Here is a 14,901-nt window from a genome sequence, read left to right as displayed (position 1 = left end):
TGCCCACCCTGCCAGCCTCACCCTTGAGGGCACCTCCTTCTCCTTCTGACAGGGTTGTGCGAAGTCATGTATACTAGTTACAAAATAATTCTATGCAGCACTATATCTGCCCATGAACATGTTGGCACGTGGGCACACAGGCGGGTGTTAAAGCCAAAACTGGGCGCGGGTCATACAGATGAAGCAAAGTGTGTGTGGGCGGGGTTGGTGAGAAGATTTTAATCTTCACTTTTGAACACCTTGACCTTTTTCCCATCACCCTGGGTGTTTGAGGGCTTGCTTTCTGTGTGATATCATTTTTATTGGTACCGTTTTGGGGTACCTATGGCTGTTTTGATCACTTGTATTGCTTTCTTTTGGAAGGCAAAATGAACGAAAAACCCCAAAACACTTTGGCTCCATTTTTTTTTCCTTTTCAATTTTTTTTTTTTACACTTTTTTTTTTTAAATAGCATTTGCTGTGCAGGGTAAGGGGTGTGTTTAATTTATTGTACGGGTCATTACAGATGCGACGATTCCAAACGTGTAGCCTGTGCTATCCATAGGACGTAACTGTACACCAGATTGCGGGAGCCCCTTCTCACCCAGGGTTTACATATCTAGCCACAGGCAAAAAGGGGTTGCCCTGAACTTTACTATCAATTACCTAGCCTCAGTCTAGGTCATCAATAGTTGATTGGTGGGGCTCTGCTACTCAGGATCCCTGCAGATCATCTAATTGCCAGACCTGCCATCAGGGCAGATAGCGCTGTCCCTATTGCAGGGGCTCAGGTTGGTACTGCAGGCACAGATTCCACTGACTTCCGCACAATACCAACCTGGGTCACTGCAATAGTGACAGTGATATCTGCTGACTGCAGATCCAGGGATCAGCTGAATGGCGGGGATCCTGAGTGAGGAATCCCTGTTGAATAGTTTTGGAGAACCCCTTTAAGAGAAGATAAAATAAAAAATGAATGAACTCACCGCTAAACTGAGTGAAGATTATCATTAAAGGGTAACTAAACTTTAATAAAACTTTATGAAATGTCCTAGTGACTGGGCAGAAGTATTGATCGGAGGGGGTCTGGGTACTGCCACCCCCACTGATTGCTAAAATGAACGGGTAGATGCACTGAACTGAGTACTGCACCCGTTGGGCCATTTCCATCCTGCTCAGAGCAGTGTATGGGCTTCATAGAAAGTCTATGGATTCTGCACACCACTTGCTGATAACCGCTTCTGCCTGTATATTTTGGCGATCAGCGGGGGTCTCCGCATCCGGACATGTGTGCTGGATTACGGTTTTCTCCAGCAGGCTTTGGGGTATTTTGTCGCTTTCCTAATTGTGTGGAAGCAGTATGCGCACACTGACCAAGTCAAACACAAGGTATGAATCTCATGTTAAAAATGGCTCTCCGTCCAGAAACAGCCAGACAGGGCCTTTTATTGTACAGACACACAATGGGCGTGCAACAGGTTACATCAGTAACATATAGGATTCTCATTTGTCGGATCATACAGAATCCCCCACCTCTCTGCCCACCTCTCTGCCCACCCTCTCTCACGTCCGCCATAGTATGGACTTTGTATTCTTTAGCATGCAGACAACCTTAAGGAATTCTGTGTAGTTGACAAGATGTGTTTAACTAGCTTGTGTTTGAAGAGTGGAAGGGGGCCTAGGTAAACACACAGGATATACACGACACTATGGCCCTTTAACTTCTTAGAAACTGGTTGAGCAACTTCGATGTATTTAGAGCAAATACATCACCCATCCATTGGCTAGCAAATACCATGATTAGATTGTGTGTGTCCTTTGAACTCCTCAGAGCTGAAAGTCATTACAATAGCAAAATACATTTGGGTTATATACAAATATTGATAGACATTTTATACTAAATAATTATCATGTCTATCACAATCCCCCCTTAAAATGTCTATCCTCTAATTTTCACAGTTCTCTGCGCATGAGCCTATAACCGGAGCGCGTTGAAGGTTCGTTTTAGGGTCTTCAAGGGGGTGTAGGACTTGTCCACTCCTTCTGGGGATGCATCCAGCAAACTCATGGTGGGAGCGGCTTTTCCAGCATCAGTTTCACAGGTCTCTCTGACACAGGGGATAACACAGCAGACTAGAACAGAAAAGGTAACCATCAGTTCACATACAACAGCGATGCCCGTCTGTGCCAGGATCCTTTACCACCCGCTCATCCATGGCGAGGGCTGGTCCCAAAAGTTAGCTCTTTTTAGTTAGTGTGGTCAGCTTCTTAATAGCAACTGCGTCTTTACCCGCGGGTCACGTGTCGTCTAGGATGTAGGTATGACAAGTCTCCCCTATCATCTTTCAGACACTCCCCTTTTTAGCTAAAGTCATATCTAAGGTCACTCTATTTTAAAAAAGTCATAGTCGAGGTAGGTCCTATTGGTCGACTAGTCCCTATAAGGCGTCTCTAGTATAATTTATAAACCACTGCTAATTATAATAAACATAATTAATCCAGTCAACGTTTATTTACCATAATGATCAGGAAAATGGACTCGAATCTAGTTTTAACTTGGTCTCTAATTTTTAAAACTTGTCAGGTACCCCCCTTGGCTATCCTATGATGTCAATGTATACGTGTAGATCAAAACTACCACCAGGGGTCTCTCTTCTCGCTCTAGTATAATGTTACAATACTAGTAGCGTGCACAGGTACGCACGGCGTGGGACTCCCTAATCTTCACCCACACCAATGTCCCTCCTGGAGATAGTCCTAATGGTGAACACGTCCAAGTCGCCTCACCCTTGCGTCAGGGCTTTCCCACTGCCCGTAAGTCCCTACTCCTAGGAGGGGGGGATCCCTACCTCACCTCAGAGGGAGGCCATGGATTCCCTGGGCTCATTTCCGGGCATCCATACCCTCTATCTGTACAAGTTAACACCCCACAGGGTGTGCCCTCGCCGGAACCTAAGGTCTTCTGCACTATCCCTAGGCAAATGGGAATTCCACTGACAATCCATCTTAGGAGATCGGGGCAGGCACAGTACTGGTACATTTCTCCTTTTTCTTTGGTAGCGTATGTGGTTGGCATTATCGGAACCGGCTCTTCATCTTTTTCAAACAAGGGAAACGTTGGTGTCTGACAGGATGTGGAGGAGCATAAGGGCTTTACTAAGGCACACTCCCCTGTCCAATTACCCTCCAGGCGGGTCCTCTACCTCATGTCTCCACAAAGCCAGTAAACGTCTCCTAAGGACTGGACCTGATTCTACATCTATTCCCCTCCTATCATACTGTAGGAGGAGCAATACCCGTTGGTGAGTTCCCCAAAAATCTCCCTCCACCCTGCCTATTTGCCCGGCAGGTGTAGTTTCCAGGGTAGTCAGTAATACTCTCTCCGGTGCAAAACACTTAAGTAGTTATAGAGTATTCCTTCTTCCATTTCTCACGGACAGTGTAATTAGCGGAAATGTTCGTGAAGAGACTAATAAACCACTCTTCAGCATCTACAGGGAGATTTAGGGGGACCATCCCCGAGTGTGGTCGGGCACTACCGCACACGCAACAGTTAGACTTGTTGCTCCTGTTAGCATTGTACCTCATCAACTCCAACCAGAGATTCTGGTCAGAGTAGCCAGTCGCTACTGTCAAGGTGTCCTCAAAAGGTAGGGTCGGCTATGATCATCATGTTCGTCAAGGTCTTTATCTTACGGCGGAGGGGGTTAATTATGGGCACGGGACTAAGTGAAGGCTTCCATTCGGCTGCATCTACCATACCCCTTATTTTAAACTTCCCTAAGGGATCTATCCTCCCGTACCGGTATGTCCCCAGACTATAAGTCTCCCCGTCCCCCGGGCTTGGATCTCCCATGGTTAATGTAAAAACCGCATTAAAACCAAGCAACATACTAAGTTCAGCCTTCCAATACCTGCTGTCCTTATTATTCTCAAGGAGGGTTATACGACTAATTAGGGATTTCCCGCTCTTATCTTTCTTATTTAAGGCACTTCGCGGTTTATAGGACTAGTTTGTTCCTGCGTTCCATCCCACTAATCCCCAATAACGGCAGTCTTCTCCCCAGACGTTATCAGTGGCGCAAACATATTGTATTCCCCGGGTATATAAGTCATATAACCAGCCGGACTGGGCTAAATCTGGCCTGCGGTGGGATCTTGCGCCTAGACACGGGACCACAGTACAATAGTCGAAGGAATATGCGGCTACTTGAGCATTGGACGAGTTATACCAAAAGGTAACCATACCCTCATATTCTTCCGACTAAGGATTCCAGTTGCCACCCTCCTCTCTCACTAGCCCTAACCAGAGTAATGTCTTTGGCACAACTAAGACTGGTCTCCCGGATCTGAAGCTTTCTTACAGTATGAAGCATGGATCCATGTAAGTCTTTCGGCTAGTTTCACAGCTGTGGCAGTAGTCAGAAGCACCTGGTAGGGGCCATCAAATCGGGGCTCAAGAGGGTGCTTCCTGAGGAACTTCTTGATGCACACCCAATCCCCAGGCTGCAAGATATGTGTCCCAGTGTCTGCCTCTGAGTCTGGAAGAGAACACCTGTGCATAGGCTTTGGTTAGTTCCTTAACAACGGAAATCACATACTCAGTCAACACATCAGATTGTAATTGTAACCACTGAGGATAGTAACGACCTAGCCTTGGGGCTAGCCCAAACAATCTCGTAGGGAGATAATGTATAATCCCCCCTGGGTTCATATCTAACACTGTATAAGGCTATTGGATGACAGTCTTTCCAAAGTGGCGTCATTTTTAAGTATCTTACTTTTTAGCGTGCCACTACGTCTCTCCACCTTTCCACTACACTAAAGGTGGTACAGTATGTAAAAGGCCTGGGATACACCCAGAGCAGACATGACATGTTACATTCACCTGCGAAGTTTATACCTCTGTCTGACTCTGAATCACTTCTGGTACCCCATATTCACAGTTTACCTCGTTCATGAGCTTCTTTGCGGTTACCTACTTGTTTACCTTGGTAACAGGGTCGGCCTCCAACCTGCAAAGACATCAACAACAACAAGCACGTAGTCATACTTCCCAACAAGTGGGAGCTGAACGTAGTCAATTTGCAATCCCTGAAATGGGTAGAGTGGTCCCGGCAAGTGTGATGTGGCAAATTTACTTCTGCCCTGACTTACCCATGGCATAGATCATGCTAAACCGGACAAATGATGCAGCAGCTACAGAGAACCCAGAAGTCGCCCAACCTCTTTCAAGCGTCGTCGTCATTACTGCTTTACTAGGTGGGTCTTTCCGTCCATCAGCTGGGCCATCATGGGATACAGGAACTGTGGTAGGCAAGTGCTGTTGACCGTTCACCACACGCTGTCCTGTTTCTGCTGCTCCCATATTAGTCCATTTATTCTTTCCTTCCTTGCTGGCTGGTAACTGTAAAAGTCTTTAGCATATCAAAGTCCAAATTTTTGTCAATGTCCAAAGTTTTTTTACCACTGACTCATGCTGTCAGTATCTTTCTTCTTTCTTCCACGGCTTGAGGGCCGCTGTCTTTGCTGCGCTGTCAGCGAGTGTGTCGTCTCTCGCCTCTCCAGTGTAGGAATCGGTGCGAACTCTCAACTTTGTCAGGTAGAAGCAGGGCCTCCATGCGACTCTGTACCGTTGCACCATTCTCAATTGGTTGTCCTGCTAAGGTAAAAAACTGTCTGGCCTTCCATATTGGGCCGTAATCATGAGCTATGCCAAATGCATACCAGGAGTCAGTGTAAAGGATTGCCGGTCTTACCTCTCGCCACTCTACACGCCTCAGTGAGGGCCTTCCATTCCGCTTATTGTACTGTGACATGCGGAGGCAGAGCTTCTGCTTCTAGGACATCTTGTTGTGTGACCACTGCATATCCGATGTGGAGTCATCAATCCTCACCCTGGTACCATCTGCAAAAAGCTCAACATATGCATTATCAACAGAGGTTCTGATAACTGTTTGCATACCTGCAGTTTCTTACTGTATTAGTACTAAATAATCGTTCTGATGTTCTATTTCACATGGCTCGGAATCTTGTAGCACAAAATCATTTATTTTTTTTTCCCAAACCCAATAGCTGATCTACAACACCTAGATCATCTATGACCCAGATCACCTATGCCTCCCCCCTTTTGAACCGCAATACTCAATGGAAAAAGAGTCATTGCGTTCAAACTAGTAAACCAAGAGGCACAAAAACAAGCACTTTGTAGGTCAAGGTGACATTGTATGCAGCGAAGTCTGAGCGAAAATCTCCTTAAAAAAAAATTTATTTTTTTTTTTTTTTTTCCTTTCAGGTCGCAGTTAGCATTTTTTAACACAAGGGGGCGCCACACGATTCAAATTTTACGTCACCCAGTGTAATAGTATTTCAGGGTATGGCCAGCGTTTAGCTTTTACTCTCCTGTCGGAATATAATTATAGCTTCAGTGTAGACTGACACTAGAATATACAAAAGACTTAAAGAAAAAACTAAAGAATACGGATGAATTAACATCCTACTCTGGGCAATTCAGTCCCTCTTTCTTCACATAAAAAGTAAAATTACTTCACCAAATTGCATGAAAAAGTTTGCTGGGTGACTATAGGGAAATTATTCCATCTGTAGGAGCCTTCCATAACACCATCTGTCTGAGCATCCATTGGAGAAGCGGGCAGTGGAAAACAGAGCCCCTGGGAACATGAGAGAGCGTCCCCTGTCATGTATTCCTGGTCTCTGCCCCCCATGCATCAACTCCAATCTTCCATGCACTATAAACCAGCTTAGTCATCTACTATGTCCCAAGCTGCATCTTCACAAAGGTTTGTTTCCCTGAACTTATCACACATCCAAAGTGGCCACATCTTGGAGCGTAACAAAGTCTGGTCAAACAAAACCTTACTTCAGACAATCATGATGTTAGCACTGGATACAGTGGCATTGGGGAATATAGGCCTCCCAAATGCAGCAAAATGGCCGCCAGAGGCAGAAAGGGGCGGGGCTACAAATCTCCCAAGTGAGGCAAAATGGCTGCTGAGTAGCAGCACGTCCAGGTGAGGCAAGATGGCCGCTGGAGGAGGAAGGGGCGGGGCCAGGTCCTGTCCCGGATGGGGAGGGACCGGAAGTAACATCACACACCCTGAAAGTGAGCACATGGGGGGGGGGGAGTAACTTCAGGGTGGGGGCAGGCCTCACTACATTTACTGCAGAGTCACACTATGTTGGATTGTAAACATTGCAAGCACGGCCGCCATTACAGGGAGGGGCCGCAGTCAACACAAAGACATTACATTGTTCATAAGCAATACACATACCCCCCTACATGCTTTCCCCTCTTCAATCTCTTAACTACGTTATACCTTCTCCTAGCAATCTAAAAACACCTTTCTTTCTGCTAGGCTTCCTGCTCATCTTCTGAAAACTTTCTACAACCTATCTTACCTGTCCATGACCTAACATTTCTTTCTGCAACTTTTCCTGGTCCTTCTCTTTGTATAACATTTCTACATGTTCAGTAAACTCTGCTGCCTTCAGCAACCAGATGACAAGCTCTATGACCTTTGTCCTTGCTCACTTTGCTCAACTCTATGCTACCTGCTTATTCTATTCTATTCAAAGTTTCTGGACACAATAGTGTTCCTCTTGTAAAATCTGCTTTCTTCAAATCCTTCCCATATAACCCTTCTTTCCCACTCAGATTACAATACGCATTAATTCTATAAAACACAGGGAAAGACAAAGTAAACAGAAAGGGTTAATTGAGAAGTGCTCTTAGTGGCTTAACTTCAGTCCACTCTCTTACCAGCACCCCTCCCCCAATAATCAACACTGCACATTGTTTCTATAATAGCAGACAGACGGGATTACTGGAGAATACCCACAACGGCTCAAGGTATATATATATCTCATCCACCTTTATATCAACCCAAGGTATATATCTCATCTACCTTTATATCAACCCACCGTCTAGTAATCCCCAAGAGCACTTCTTGTACACGATCTAGACAGGACATTTAGCTATACACAGAGACTGACGATTATTTTCAATGACCAAAACCTCAATAATATTCTGGAGAAATCAGCCGTCACAAAGCACGACTATACTTCATGCGTATATACCTTTCCACATATGAGAACATAACACGCTCAATCATAAAGTTAAGTATACGTATCATAAATCTTCCTAACCTCACACTAGTTTTACCTAGGAGCACGTGTCACTGGCGTGTTCCCTCAGACTTAAACAGCCGAGTCCGCCCTCCCGACACATTAACCCTCACAGAATTTATCTCTTGGTCTTGTATACACAATTTTTAACCGTCTCAGACATAACAGCATACACAGCGTACAAAATACCCCTAGACAGGTAACGTGGTGATTTTCCCGAGTGGACAGAACTAGAGTTATTACCTGTCTTTCAGTGAAGGTCCAGTCTGGCTCAGGAACAGGCAGAAAAGCAGTCAGAACCCAGCTTTGACACAGGTAGATAAAGCAATCTTACCGTGTTCTGTAGATTTTCGGGCCCCTGAGTTCTGCGTGCCATCTGCCGATCTCTGTACGTTCCAGGCTGTGACCTCACAGATCCACTCGCCCACCCAGGGACGCCAATTGTGCTGGATTACGGTTTTCTCCAGCAGGCTTTGGGGTATTTTGTCGCTTTCCTAATTGTGTGGAAGCAGTATGCGCACACTGACCAAGTCAAACACAAGGTATGAATCTCATGTTAAAAATGGCTCTCCGTCCAGAAACAGCCAGACAGGGCCTTTTATTGTACAGACACACAATGGGCGTGCAACAGGTTACATCAGTAACATATAGGATTCTCATTTGTCGGATCATACAGAATCCCCCACCTCTCTGCCCACCTCTCTGCCCACCCTCTCTCACGTCCGCCATAGTATGGACTTTGTATTCTTTAGCATGCAGACAACCTTAAGGAATTCTGTGTAGTTGACAAGATGTGTTTAACTAGCTTGTGTTTGAAGAGTGGAAGGGGGCCTAGGTAAACACACAGGATATACACGACACTATGGCCCTTTAACTTCTTAGAAACTGGTTGAGCAACTTCGATGTATTTAGAGCAAATACATCACCCATCCATTGGCTAGCAAATACCATGATTAGATTGTGTGTGTCCTTTGAACTCCTCAGAGCTGAAAGTCATTACAATAGCAAAATACATTTGGGTTATATACAAATATTGATAGACATTTTATACTAAATAATTATCATGTCTATCACACATGCACGACCAATACTTTTAACATCATTAGGATGAGTCGGAAGTTTTTCGTTAAAGTTTTTAGTTACACTTTAAAATGACCAGTTGGGGGGCAGATACAAGAATGGAAGAACTATGTAACCCTGTCTGGGGCCGCTGAACTAAACACTGTGCTTGCAAAACTTTGGCTTGAAGGAATGCTGCCTTCCAATAGGTGGCACTGTGGAGGTATTCTTCCATCTCCCTTATTTGAATATTACCCAGAGGAGCATGAATGGCCTTTTGAGTCTCCTCACTCACTATCTAGGTGCTCTCCCTAAGGAGAAAAGATAGCATTTCTGACCTTCTCTCTCTCCCCCCCCCCCCCCCCTCTCCCCCATGCAAGACCTCTCAGCAGCAAAGCCAGACTCCTACTGTACACTGATGAAGGGCAAATACCCTGAAACAGCTGTCTGTGCATGGAGTCTGGCTTTGCTTTTATTTTCAGTCATTGTTACAAGGCTTTTATAAAGAGTCTAACTTTGGCATGAAGGAATGCTGCCTTCCAATAGGTGGCACTGTGGAGGTATTCTTCTATCTCCCTTATTTGTGACACTGCAGGGAGGGGACTGGTGAGGGAGGCTTCCGGGATAATTTTGACCACCCCATGAATCATGGCCCGATATCACACTCGCCAGCATGCGATTTCCCTGCCTCGCATCACTTTGGGGAAGTAGCGATCCTCCACCATGACTCTCAGCCACAGTGGAGGATCACAGAGTTTCTTCCATTGTTTTCAATGGAGAAACCTCGCATGGTGTGCGTCGCTGCCGCCGGTCGCGTTGAAAACGATAGGAGATCCAATGCGAGGGCACGCCCAAAGATGGGACGTGCTGCAATTTGTTGGTTTCGTATTTGTATGTCTCGCAACGCACAAATCTTGCGCGGATTTTTCGGCCTTGTGAAAACCGCCTACAGGAGATTTTACTGGGGTGAACAGTTTAATGAGCGCTCCCTGCCCCGACCACACTAGGACGCTCGCCTCAGCCAAGGGTGCATGGGGAGAGTGAGGCAAGATGGCAGAACGGATCAAGCCTGGTAACCTTCCATATGCTTCATTTTGGTGGCAGACAGAAGGTCCTCATACAGATTAAATGGGCAGCCGACTCTTATATTTCCATATATATATATATATATATATATATATATATATATATATATATATATATATATATATATATATATATATATATATATATATATACTAGCTGATATACCCGGCTTCGCCCGAGTTAATTTGGTACTGGTGTTTATCTGGTGTTCACACGGGAAAATCTAATGAAGTCGTGGTTACTTAAGAGATACTGAGGAAAAACATATGTTCACCATTTTGCATAGTTCTCTGCGTTACCCAGGAAACACCACGTGGAGGTAACCATGCGACGTTTCATTTATATAAAATAACATCAGGAAGTGAGAGAATTAGATTACGTACATAAAATTTGGACACTAATTCTTTTGCGCTTACAATTGAATAATGGAGTTGGGACCCATTAACTTTTCCTATTTATGACATAATCAATGCTCGTGCCAAATTTCCCGTTTCTATGACACCGGAAAGTGAGAAAATTATATTCCGCACGTAAAATTCGGACGCTAATTCTTTTGCGCATAGAATTGAATAATCGAGTTGGGACCCATTAGGTTTTCCTATTTATGACATAATCAATGCTCATGCCAAATTTCCTGTTTCTATGACACTGGAAAGTGAGAAAATTACATACCGCACGTAAAATTTGGACGCTAATTCTTTTGCGCATAGAATTGAATAATGGAGTTGGAACCCATTAGCTTTTCCTATTTATGATATAATCAATGCTCGTGCCACATTTCCCGTTTCTATGACACCGGAAAGTGAGAAAATTACATTCCGCACGTAAAATTTCGACGCCAATTCTTTTGCGCTAGAATTGAATAATGGAGATGGGACCCATTAGCCTTTCCTATTTATGACATAATCAATGCTCGTGGCAAATTTCATGTTTCTATGACACCAGAAAGTGAGAAAATTAGATTCCGTACGTACTATTTGGATGCTAATTCTTTTGCGCATAGAATTGAATAATCGAGTTGGGACCTGTTAGCTTTTACTATTAATGACATAATCAATGCTTGTGCCAAATTTCCCGTTTCTATGACACCGGAAAGTGAGAAAATTACATTCCGCACATAAAATTTGGACGCTAATTCTTTTGCGCATAGAATTGAATAATGGAGTTGGGACCCATTAGCTTTTCCTTTTTATGACATTGGGAAGTGAATGATTTAGATTATGTACGTTAAATTTCGACGCCAATTCTTTTGCGCTAGAATTGAATAATCGAGTTGGGACCCAATTTCTTTTCCTATTTTGGAGATAATCTATGCTTGCGCCAAATTTCATGTTTCTATGACATCGGGAAGTTGGAGAACTTTTGGCGAGTCAGTCAATGAGTCAGTGAGGGCTTTCAGCTTTATATATATATATATATATATATATATATATATATTTTTAGTGGATAGTTTAGCCTCAAAGCTTCCATTGCTGAGATGGGAGAAGGCGGAGGAGATCTACTGGTGCAAGGGGAAAACTGTAATGCGCATAATAACTTGTTACTATGGGCAACAGACTCATGTAAAAAGACCCCTAAAAATGACATCTTGTATCTGGTTGCTATTGGTAACTGCACCATTTCTTCATGATGGAAAGATAAGAGCAAAAGCAAAACTACTACTTGGGACAAATCTTCGTAAAATCCTTCTCAAAAGGCCGGTAGAAAACGTCTCCGAGCTCAGATGACACCAACATTTACATTTATCATTTGGGCTAAATAAATACCCATTCTGCATATCCGTAGAAGCTCCTCATCACCAGAGGTCTCACACCACCGGATGTGAATAGCGGATTCCGCGATCCTATGATCCGTGGTGATATGCTGCTCAGTCAAATGCATTGGATCACACAATTCCTCTCAAATTAGCGGGTCAGAATTGTGTAAGCCGCTCGCGGGAAATAGAACTCGGCATGCTCTATTTTACCGTGGATATCTGCGGCATTGTGCTGTATGGTCGCGGATATACCCGCTGCCCATATGCAGCTATATTGCGTATGAGCTGCGGGTCCCCGCGACATCGGGGCTGGAAATCGAAAAAAAAAAAAATCTGTGCTGTACATGACCGCCCGCGTGGGTACACAGTCATGTGCAATACAATTACGCGGCCGTACGCAGGTCATGGCCGGGCTCACAGCTGGAGTCCGCTGCGGGAGGCCGTGTGCGGCCATCTTTACACAGGCAGGAAATTCTTCAGTGTTTACAGCACACGTCAATAAGACTGTATAAGTCTTCACACGTTGCAGATTTTTTTCTGCCGAGGAAAAGCATGAAATTTAAAAAGCAGGTCTGGTTATGTTGCGCGTACAGAATTTCCGCCCGTGGAAGCTGCGATAGGATTGCATTAGCGAACGCAATACTAGGAAGACGGCCGCGATTTGTCCACGAGCCCCGCACAGAAATCTCACTCCCCGGCCGCCGACTCTGGTCTGCGCGTGCGCCGACACATCAAACAGCCGGAGCCGCAGAAGGAGGTGAGTACATGCTGCTCTCTGCAAGGGCGCGGGACGGGTCCCGCTGCGAGAATTCTCGCAGCCGGATCCGACCCGGCCGTCTGCAGGCGGCCTTATGGATAGTATAAAAACCGCAGCATAATCTGCAAATCGTTTTATTGCCGTTTTTGCAGCTTTTCCACCATGGAAACTTTCTGAATCAGCGTGAAAATCCGTGTTTAAGTCTGCCAGTGCGACCACCTGCGGGAGCGACCAGATCACAAAAACGGAACACATTCTGCAGCAGAAAATCCGCATGGATAAACTCAATTACACAAACTAAGGCCTCGATCACACGAGCGATGCGTTTTCATGCAGGCCACGTTGAGTCAAAAAAGCGTGTCACACTATGCATTGTCGCAATCTAATTTCAAAGGTAATTGGCGATTTCCTGTCCATTCACACGGCCGAATCATGTGAAAAGAACGCTGCAGCGGCGGCCGTCAGAACGGCTCTATTTGGCTTAAATAGGTAAAGAGCCAGCTGTCGTCTTCATCGAGCGCCGGACGCAGGTGAAATCCCTCCCCCTGCCTGCGATTTTTGTGTAAAGATAGGTTATGGCTTTTCTTTTGACGCTACGAAGAAAAATCATGGCTGAATATCACTGTGGATTTGGTGATTTTTAGTCGCCTGTAAATGAATGCATTGGAGTCCTAGGCTTTACATGGTTGCAATTTTCCAGCAATGTTTTCTTGCGGCTAATAGCTGCAAGAAATTGCTTGTGTGAAAGAGGCCTGAATCCGCAGCACATTCCGCACGACTCGTTACCGCTGCCCATTCCACAGCAGGTGTTCTGTAGCGCAGGCGTCCCGCGTGAAGATGTTTACAAGGGTCAGAAATGCTGTACCAAAATCTGCAGCAATGACTTAAAATCAGCGGCTGATTTCAGTAGATCCAGCGCTCGCCTCCGAAGTCTTCAGCTGTCAGCGCTTCCTTCACCCGGCGGCCCCTAGTGAGCGCAGCTCTGTCGGTCACTTTCGCATCATCTGGGTGCAGTCACATGGGCGAGAAAATTGTGTGCCAAATACATAAATTTATACAAGGGTCCTACACCGTTACCAGGCAGTCCTAGTTGGCTTCTTAGGCCAACTGCACACAGCAAAGCCGATTTCCGCATGCGGGTTTCGGCTCTGACCCTGCGTACCTGCCTTTGCTGTACTGCGGATGCTGTCAAAGTTCAGAGTCGGTCATGCGCAGTACAGATTAAAACAATATATATATTTGTTTTTCCCGCACCATTGCTAGGCAAAGTCTGCTTGTACCCGCTTCAATCTGCAATGTCAATGGCGGATGGGGTGCAGGTCGGACAGCTTCCATTGACTTCAATGGAGGCCGTCCGCTGCAAAATAGAGCATGCTGCAAATTTTCCTCCGCTCACGGAATACGCAATTAGTTTCCACGAGTGTGAAGGAAAAGGCGTTTTTTTGGTTTTTTTTACATTTCAATGCTATTTGCTGCAGATCATCCGTGCGGACGCCAACTGCAGATTCCGCAGTAAAAATCCGGTTGTGTGCAGCGCGCCTTAGGGTGCTTCCAATTCAGTAAAATAAGCTTTTTAGCATAAAAAACAGGAGCTCCTACAAGGTACCGGATGCCGCTGTCACCGCAAGGTCACTCGCAATACCAAAAAGGCAGACCCTGGGGAGCATAATGCTTGGGCCCCCCAGATGAGATTCCATAAATTCATGAAGATCTCGCCAGTAGTCTTGCAGCGTGCCACACTGCCAAAGCATATGTATGACCGTGCCCACAGCAGTCGGGCACCGCGGGCAATTATCTCAAGGAGACAAACTAATGGCATGTAAAGGAAAGGGAGTATAATTATCCTGGAAGCTGACTAAAGGGGGGACCAGCGCGAGCAAGTAGATCCCGGCCACCCTCAGAATTCAGATTCGGAATACCCAGCATGCACTCCTGGAGGACCTTCTCCTTTAACAGAGCAAAATTTTGCGTTAGGTGACTACAGAAATTTCACTAGGTTAGATATTTGTGCCAAAGCCTCCAAGAGGGTCAAGGACAGAGAATTGGTCAGGGCATTGAACTGAGCTGCAACTGCATATCACAACTAGTAGCGAAAGTAGGAGCTCTATGTAACCGCAG

At 45.3% G+C, this 14,901-nt stretch overlaps 1 protein-coding gene across 1 annotated transcript in view; it reads left to right on the top strand.

Annotated features, from left to right (window-relative positions):
* Nucleotides 1-14,901, top strand: part of ALDH4A1 (aldehyde dehydrogenase 4 family member A1) — a 50,004-nt gene that overhangs the window by 448 nt on the left and 34,655 nt on the right. The gene's annotated exons all lie outside the window — the stretch shown is intronic.

Source organism: Eleutherodactylus coqui, chromosome 6 (assembly GCF_035609145.1).
Source record: "Eleutherodactylus coqui strain aEleCoq1 chromosome 6, aEleCoq1.hap1, whole genome shotgun sequence".
Lineage (NCBI taxonomy): Eukaryota > Metazoa > Chordata > Amphibia > Anura > Eleutherodactylidae > Eleutherodactylus > Eleutherodactylus coqui.
The sequence above is the reverse complement of the archived record's forward strand: the minus strand, read 5'-3'. Positions and strand labels throughout refer to the sequence as shown.